The 7,649-nt window shown below is 44.8% G+C and overlaps 1 protein-coding gene across 3 annotated transcripts in view; it reads right to left on the bottom strand.

Moving 5' to 3' along the window:
- The window catches only part of Calu (calumenin), a 30,034-nt gene extending 23,285 nt beyond the window's left edge, over nt 1-6,749 (bottom strand). For 2 of the 3 annotated variants that reach the window (XM_051151832.1, XM_051151831.1), the window contains exon 1: nt 6,656-6,749. The gene's annotated coding sequence lies outside the window, so the exon portion shown is untranslated. The remainder of the gene's footprint in view (nt 1-6,655) is intronic. The other variant, XM_051151833.1, reaches the window with a different exon arrangement.
- Between the last annotated feature and the right edge of the window lie 900 nt (nt 6,750-7,649).

Raw genomic sequence — 7,649 nt, forward strand, 5'->3', positions numbered from 1 at the left:
TGCTTCATGTTTTGGGAAGTAGAACAAAGGAAGAGAACTGAGTTAGGGAATAAGTTAATTAAACATGCCAATATATTATACACCCTTCAATACATCCATTTCCCCTAACCCTCAAATAGCAGCTTAATGAATTTAAATTATTAATTTGGATTCATAGAGCGTTCTGGATTACAACACAGCCAATGGTGAACACACTTAAATAAAAGTCCATAAAAATAAAAGAAGCAGCCAGGCAATGTGGCACATGCTTTTAAATCCTAGCACTCGGAAGGCAGAGGCAAGAGGATATCTGTGAATTTGAAGCCAGCCTGATCTACATAGCGAGTTCCAAGATAGCCAGGGCTACATAGTGAGACTCTGTCTCAAAAACAAAACAAAAAACCCAAACCAACTAAACAGCAGGGGGCGGGGGCGGGGGCGGGGTGTCGGTAATTGAGAAAAAGAAAAGAGGCTGGCTCATCAGTTAAGAGCACTGGCTGCTCTTGTAGAGGGGCAGGGTGGCTCCCCTGGACTATAACTCGATGCTAAGGAATCTGACACTCTCCTGACTTCCCCATCACACAAACCAGGATTTCCCAGACAGTCATTACTTCAAACTTACCTTCACCCACACTACCCATGCTGCTGCCCAATTCTGTTTCCTTACCATCTACAGTCACCCTGAAATCTGGGTTTCTATCTTATCACTAATTAAAGTTCCTAAAAGGGTCACATGGACCAGGCAACTGGCAAAACCAAGGACCTTACCCAGTCTTCTTCTGTGCAACAGACGGTAGGAAATGTGTACTCTGAATAATGTCTGTTAAAAAATGATGTTCTGGAACTGGAGAGATGGCTCAGAGGTTAAGAGCACTGGCTGCTCTTCTAAAGGTTCTGTGTTCAACTCCCAGCAACCACATGGCGGCTCACAACCATCTGTAATGAGATCTGGTGTCCTCTGTACATGCAGACAGAATATTGTCTGCATAATAAATAAATAATCTTTTTTTAAAAAATGATGTTCTGAGCAAGGCTTTGTGGCGCACACCTTTAATCCCAACTTTGGGAGGCAGAGGCAGGCAGATTTCTGTGAGTTAGAGGCTAGCCTGGTCTACAAAGCAAGTCCAGGACAGCCAGGGCTTGTTACACAGAGAAACCTTGTCTCAAAAAACCAAAAACATGTTCTGGAGCTGCGTGGTGGTGATACATGCCTTTAAGGCCAGCATTCTGGAGGCAGGGGCAGGCAGATCTGAGTTTGAGGCCAGCCTGGTCTAGGGCTACACAGAGAAATACTATGCAGTGGGGGAAGAGCAATGTTCTGTAAAGAAGATGGCTTGGTGGGAGCCTATGTAGCTCAGGCTGGCCTCAAACTCAGAGATCCTCTTGCCTCTGCCTCCCTAGGGCCAGCAAATAGACCAGAGCGTAATTCTGTAGCATCCACATAAAAAGCTCAGGACTGTAGGGAGTGAAGACTAGGTTGGGACTTCCTAGTCAAAGAGCCTTTTTCAAAAGGAACAAGGCAGTGGGAAGTGATAGAATAGGACATACAAAACACACACACACACACACACACACACACACACACACACACACACACACTTCTCTGTGCCCACACATACCAATTCCTATTAGAATCCCTGATTAAAGGCCTCTTTGTTTTTATGAATAGACACACAACCAAAACATACATCCCCCCAAACTTGACAGTATTAGATTTATCTGAATCTATTCATAAAAAGAAACAAAACAGTAAGTATTTATGCAAGGCATTTGAAAACACATCTGTGAGCCGGGTGTGGTAGCATACGCCTTTAATACCAGCACTCGGGAGGCAGAGGCAGGAGGATCTCTGTAAGTTTGAGACCAGCCTGGTCTATAAAGCCAGTCTAGGACAGCCAAGAAAAAACACAAAGAAAATATATCTGTGAAGTTCATTTATTTTATTTTATTTTATTTTATTTTGTGAAGTTCATTTCTAAAGCATCTTTGTCTTTATAATCAAATGGCAGAAAAAATGACATTCCTCATAATGTACATAAAATATGAGCTCTCATCATGTGACCTACAAGGGTGACCCAACCCTATGAAAGGCATTACTCCATCTCCCACTTCTCAAATGATCTGCAAAATTGCATCTCAAATTGACACTCCTCTTCTAAAATTAGGAAAATAAAAGGTCAAGTGCAGTGGCGAGCGCCTGTAATTGCAGTATTTGGGAGACCGAGGCAAAAAGACTGCTTTGGGCAGCAAGATGCTCAGCAGGTGAAGTCACTTGCTGTGCAAGCGTGACAATTCATGAACACCACATAAAGGTGGAAGGGACGAAGTGACTACACAAACCTCCATAGCACACTGCGGCACGTGCATGCTGAAGCCTGCTCTCTTATCTGTGCTTGATACCCACCCCTGCCACAGAGTTTAAAAAACAAACAAACAACAACAACAACAAAAGCCTCATACATTCTAGGTTTGCCTGGGCTAGGCAGAAACACAGTCTCCAAACAAAACATAAGGTCTGGGCAGTATGGTGACTACTCAAGCATTTAAAATGTGGTTCATGAGAGCTAAGACTTGTTTAAAGTGCTACATTATATAAAGATGAATATACTGACCCCGTTTCAAAAAAGTACAAAGTTTCTTTGAAAGTTGTAACTTTTTACCACCCACCTTACCTATCCTTTCTGGCAACTCAAATGTCTGTATTAAATTGATCCCTTCAGAAACACTAATTCTGAGAGGTTCCACAATGATTCTGGTTGACCAAAGACCTACTGCTCAGAGCCAGCAAGTGGGAGAAATCGACATGGTAGTAGTAAACTTCCAGTTCTCTCTGAGTTTGGATATCAGCAGAAAGGGCACTTCTCCATCACGGAGCAGAGGACTCGGGGGTTAAAGGCCTACTTTATTTCATGGTAACCAAGGTAACAGCTCGATAGCATATACGTAGCTGCACTAAGACATGGGTTGTGAAATCTAGAAATAAAAATGACTGTTATCTATTTGGCATTCTTTTTGTTGTTGCTGCTGTTAAGATTTATTACTTATACAGTATTCTGTCCACATGTACTCCTGCACGCAAGAAGAGGGCAGCAGATCTCAGTATAGATGGTTGTGAGCCACCATGTGGTTGCTGGGAATTTCAGGACCCCTGAAAGAGCGGACAGTGCTCCTAACCGCTGAGCCATCATCTCTCCAAACCCTGATACTTAGCATTCTTCACTTGCAAACTTTACTGTAAGAAGCACTGATAGACTGTCACACGAAGCCAAGCTATCCCTCCTCTCTGGAAAGGCATGATAAGGACAAGCCATTCTGCACTCGTCTAATGACAGCCCATTTGCACTAGTTTTAATACATTTCAGTACATCAAGTGGAAGGAATGCAAGAGGGCTGAGCGTATGAAAGTGTAATATTTGACTACAGAAGCTCTGAGAAGGGCTGAAACTATTACATAGGCACCATCAGTTCTACAATCAAAGCAATCAGGCACAAACTCAAATTTTCTGGCCACACAATCAAGTTACTTATGGGGCTAGAGAGATGGTTCAGTGTTTTAAGTGTACTGACTCTTCTTCCAGAGGATCTGGGTTCAACTTTCAGAACCCAAGTGGTGGCTAACAAATGTCTTTAACTCCAATTCCAGAAGATCCCATGCCCTCTTCTGGCCTCTTTAGGAACTGCACACACATGGTGTACAGACAAATACCCATAAACATTAAAACAAAACAAAACAAAACAAAGGCCTTTAACAACAATAAAAACCCCAACAAAACAAAAAAAAATCACCTTACCTGTTAGAAAAAGGTTTCAGAAATTCGGGACAGGAGAGGGTTCTTTCGAATGAAATTTTAACATATATTACTCACTGTCTAACTTATTCTAGCCAAATATACAGGGGAAACAGCATTGGTGTCTAGTATTGGATTCTGCTGTGTATTTGTTTAACATGCATAAGAGAATGTGTAATTATTTTAGCTTAATCTTCCTTCAATGTCAGAAGCCTAAATAATTTTAAGATCTTAGATTTTTTTAAAAAAGCCATCAAACAAGATCCTAGATGAAGAGACCTAGCTACTCACTAAGGCTGATCGTTGGAAGAATTCTGCACTGATTATCCTGAAGCTTACATGCATTACTCCTCAACAGTAAGCACAGCTGTACCGTTTTGCTTTAGTTTCCTCATAGGCTCTATTTTTTTTGCTTTTTAACATTTACTTATGTGTGTATACAATCATCTGGGCATATGTGGGCTGAAGTCAGAGAACAATTCTGGGAAACCGGTTTCTCACCTTGCACCATTTATGTACTGGTTATGAAACTCAGGTTGTCAAGCTTGGCGGCCAGCACCTGCCGAGGCTGGACCATCTCAATTCCACACACCCTTTTTTACAGGTGGGGGTAGAGGGTCTCACTGTGTCTTATACTGGCCCAGGACTCCCAAAGTGACCTCTAGCTTGAGGCAACACTCCCACTTGGGCTTTCCAAATGCTAGGATTGCAGGCATGAGCCACCACAGTCACCAGATCCTGTGATTTTGAAACAGTTTCTACATAAGTTAATGTAATTTCTCTCTATATAACTCCTAATATAAAGTTTTTCACTTTTTAAAACTCAATCTATTTTATTGGGCTAACTGGGTGATATCTGGCAGCCATGTGGCTTTGCTGTGCTTTCCAACTCCCAATTCCCACTACTGGATCTGGCCAAAAGCCAGGCATAGGCAAATATGTTCTGTTCTTCCAAAGGTCCTGAGCTCAATTCCCAGCAACTACATAGTGGCTCACAATCATCTACAATGAGATCTGGTACCCTCTTCTGGTGTGCAGGCACACATGCAAAACCTTTAAAAGTATTTAGTGTTATTTCATCTGTTTAACTCTAGTGCATGTTACAGCCCAGCATTTATATTTAGTTCATAGAAAAGATGCTTGTGGCTGGATATGGTGGCACACGCCTCTAATTCCTGCACTCAGGAGGCAGAGGCAGGCGGATCACTGTGAGTTCGAAGCCAGCCTGGTCTACAAAGTGAGTCCAGGATAGTCAAGGCTACACAGAGAAACCCTGTCTCAAAAAACCAAAAAGGAAGGAAAAAAAGAAAGAAAAGATGCGTGTGGTGTACTCCTTTAATCTCACAGTATTTGGGAGGAAGAGATGGGCTAATCTCTGTGAGATTGAGGCCAGCCTGCTCTACATGATGAGTTCCAGGTCAGCCAGGGCTATATAGTGAGACCTTCTCTCTCACACACAAAAAAACAATAGCAAACCCACGAACAAACTAACAAAAAGCTAATAGAGAGAAAATCTAGATCTTAAGCAAGCATGTCCCGTGACTATTCCTGGCTATCCCTGAAACATTCCCGGCACATCTGTTACAAAAAATCTGAGCTAATACTAACATACTCTAGGTGAATGGCACCAAACAATGATTGAGAATGACAACGAGATGACTACCGCCCACTCACAATTTTTGTGAGCTCACAACTCCTACTTTTGATCCTATAAAATGTTGGAGACCCTTGAAACACTGTCAAACTCACATTGGGACTAGTCAGGCTCTCGCCTTTTACACAGATGGCTATGGGTTATCTCTGGTCCCTCACTTGGACTTCTACAAGTTCTTTAGCGTTGATTATCGCTTGATACTTAAATCTAACTGAATGAGGCCAAATCAGTTTTCAGGTAGACCAAAGACTAATTTATCAGCCATTCCAAGTTCAATTAAATAACCTGAGAGCAATTAGTCCCAATTTATTAATGCTGACTTGATGGTTCATGACGGGAAGTGAATGCAATTCTCAAAAAATCCAGGGCTTTATACACTTAGGAACTTGGATCAAAGAACCAAAAGTTTTAGCAGAAATCCACTGAATTTATCCACTCAAGCACAAGAAACTTTACAGAATGCAAACCACTTTTAATTACAGCAACTATATGAAATTAAAATTAAATTCACCTCTGAATACAGCACGCCAAAAATCAGAACTAGCACTTTGGGAATGACAAGAAACAAACCAACCAACCTACCAGTGATTATTTAAAGGTAATTATCTCCCCAATTAACATGTGAAAAATATTTTCCATTAACGACGATATTCAGCCAAACAGAAAACCATGATGTTCCTTTCTAATTAACAAGAAGTTTTTTTTTAAATAATGACATTGTGTTATCATCCGTTTTGTTCCCCACGTTCCTACACCCTGTAAGACAGCAAACACTTTCTTGGCACTTGCAACCCATTCTCGGGATGTGGCCTTGGGGCGGGGTGGCAGCTCCCAGCAGGCCGGCGAGAAGTGGCAGGGAACGGATACAAACACTACCCAATTCTCTCCGACCTTCAGGAATCAAACAAAAGTGACCCTCTAGCCCATGGGACACGGAATTGAGGGAGCCGGGGCGGAGAATAAGGACTCGCGAAGCCAGGCACAAAACGGTGCCCAGGAGGGCGCAGGGCCCGGGAGCTGGTGTCTGCGGAGCCACAGCCCTTTCCGCGGAGCTGCTTGGGCGGCGGGCCGGGGGGGGGGGGGGGGGGCGGCTGCACGCAGGGGTCCAGAGAAGAGCCTCAGGCCCATCCGGGCGCACTGGGGCTGGGGTGAGGAAGACCCACTACCCACGGGGAACAATGTCGACGGACAGAACGAGGGCGAATGAGGATCCACCGCGCACCACGGGGCTTACCTATCCCAGTAGCTCCACGCTGCAGGAGACCGTGGCCGCGGCTCACCCAGGGGCTCAACTCCCGCGCACAAGCACCGCCCAACCGGAAGTGGTTCATCGCCCCGCCCTGTCGATGGCATTTACACCAATCACCAGCAAGACCACTACCGACGCGCTGCTTCTCCGTGCGGCCATTGGTCCCACAATCGCGCCGCCGGGATTGGCTGGAAAGCGCCACGTCCCCGCGAGCGCGCCGAGTTGCGTGGACCGGATTCCCGCCCAGCTCGGGTCGTCCATCGTGTGGGGGACGCTGAGGTTTAATTCCTTGCTGTTGGGCGTGTGGGCGCGGCCGGCTGACTGTGGCCCACTGGCCGCCACGTCCGCCCTCAGGACAGGCGACTCCCAGGGTTTCAAGTGTGATTCTGATAGCTTTCTTCCTGCCTTTTTGCGGCCCCCCCCCCCGCCCCGGGGGCCGGAATAATCCCGCTGCAACGGCTCCACCCTCCGTGAACCAGTCCAACTTCTGGCTCTTGAGGGTCCCAGTTGATCTACGAGGAGATTTCGCCCTGCCGACATTGTACCTTTCAGCTTCGTTTTCCTCCCACCACGCTGGTTCGCACCTCACCGCCGAAGCCAATATGAACTCGGCTTTCCCTAACAGCCTTACATTTAACACCCATGTGGCCTGAAAGAAGTATGTTTTCTCGATTTCCCAGCTACTGAAAGCCATTAGTGATGAAAAAGTCATGAAACATTGTTATTTGGAATGTCTTAATGGAAGGTGTAGTAGTAAAAGTACCAGTGCCCAGTTAAGGTGTTCGCTCTAGGAATCTTTCCTCGTCCCAGTAAGCAGATATTGCACATGTTTTCCTAGCAGTTTGCTAAGTAACGGTGCTTATCTTTCTGTCTTTGATTAGATCGAGTGCCAGAATATGCACCTGACTTACACTTCAAGTGCTCATAGCTTACAGCCCAGGTCCAAGTGAATGCTCAGTAATACCAAGTGAACTGAAAA

The sequence above is a fragment of the Acomys russatus genome, chromosome 10 (genome assembly GCF_903995435.1).
Source record: "Acomys russatus chromosome 10, mAcoRus1.1, whole genome shotgun sequence".
NCBI lineage: Eukaryota > Metazoa > Chordata > Mammalia > Rodentia > Muridae > Acomys > Acomys russatus.